Source organism: Stegastes partitus, unplaced genomic scaffold, assembly GCF_000690725.1.
Source record: "Stegastes partitus isolate 25-593 unplaced genomic scaffold, Stegastes_partitus-1.0.2 Scaffold1248, whole genome shotgun sequence".
Lineage (NCBI taxonomy): Eukaryota > Metazoa > Chordata > Actinopteri > Pomacentridae > Stegastes > Stegastes partitus.
The window spans coordinates 141,702-143,262 of record NW_007578979.1 but is presented as its reverse complement, the minus strand read 5'-3'; positions in this window follow the sequence as shown (position 1 = coordinate 143,262).

Below are 1,561 nucleotides of genomic sequence, written 5' to 3'. Positions count from 1 at the left end.
TGGAAACATCTTGTAGGAGAACGTTCGACAGTGGGTTCCTCAACAACATTCCCCAAACATCCTGGGAACATCGCGGACAGTATGTTCCACCTTTGATCATTTTATAGACAAATCATCTGGAGGCCTTGATAACATTTAGAAATCGTTGTTGGAACGTTGGTATGAGAACGTTCTACCTTCGTTATCCTGGAACGTCACCTGTGTTCCTGACAACATCAACCTCAAAATGACGACGATAAAACGTTAATTTGATCGAAACACCGTCTTTACAAACTTCCTAGAACTCGTCATCCAGCGTTGTGGGAACGTTTCCCGCCAGCCGGGACGGAACATTTTCTGACATGACAGGAGCAACAAATGGGCGGAAACGCAGCCCGAGATAGAAGCCGTGGACTCCAGGCTGTATTATCTGGGGACTTCCTTAAATATGTGTGTTTGCAGCAGGAAGGCGAAGCATCTCTGCACAGCGTGACTTATAGACCTTTAAAAAAAACACACATACAAATGCATGCATGCAACGTTTCTCACACAGGAAGTTCTGCTCTCGTGCACCACTTCCTGTCCGTCCCACCTTGACCTCTCCCGTCCCACCAGCCAGCGTGAGCGTCTCTACATTAGCATCAACAGAACACACGTTCTTTATCTGCCGTGAAGAACCCAGAGGAACACGTGATAATGACAAACAAAGCGTTTGCGTGCAGCTCTCTGGGATTTACAATCAGTGTAATTCCTCTTTTTGTCGCATGTTCCGCTGGAGAATAATCAGCGGCGATGGCAGTGATAAAAGTAAGGCTGGATTATAAAAATAAAAATAAAGAGACAAACACTAAAATTACACACACAGGAGGAAATATAGAAGCAGATCTATTTTAGGTGTTTTTGTCTTTCCTGGAAACTGAGGAGAAAATACAGCGATAGTACTAGCAGTGGGATTAGCTCAAATAATGGAATAAAATACAAATTTAAGGTAGTTTTACTTCATTTGAGTACCAGATCCCAACATGACCAGTTGTTCTATGATAGAAGAGGAAAGAAACTGGAAAATATTCACATTTAAGAAGCTGCAATCAAAGAATTTTGGCAAAAACTTAAAAAAATAGTTGCTAATTAATTCAGTAGTTACAAACTAATCTATCTGTTGTTGCACTTCTACATCTAATGGTACATTAATGTAATTTTTGACATTTGTTTTCAAGCTCAAGTTGGTTTATAAATCAGGTTTTTGCACAAAAAACGTATGAAGAGCTCAAATTAAAGCACACAGCAGTCCGTATGAGTAGAGTTTAAATGATTAATCAACACAAAAATCAGCAGCTGTTTGGATTTTAAGCACTCGTGATGCCATTTCCTGTGATTTTCGCTTTTTTTCCCCCCAGAAAATAAATCAGTAAATTAGAGAAAATAATCAGCGGATGAATCCTTAATGAAAATAATAGTTTTAAAATAAGCTCCAGCCAACAGTAAAATCCTGTTTTACTTTAATGCACAATTTAGCAATATAATATATAACAGTCACATTTCTGCACGTTTACTTTGAATACGTTCAGAACATTTTGCAAAA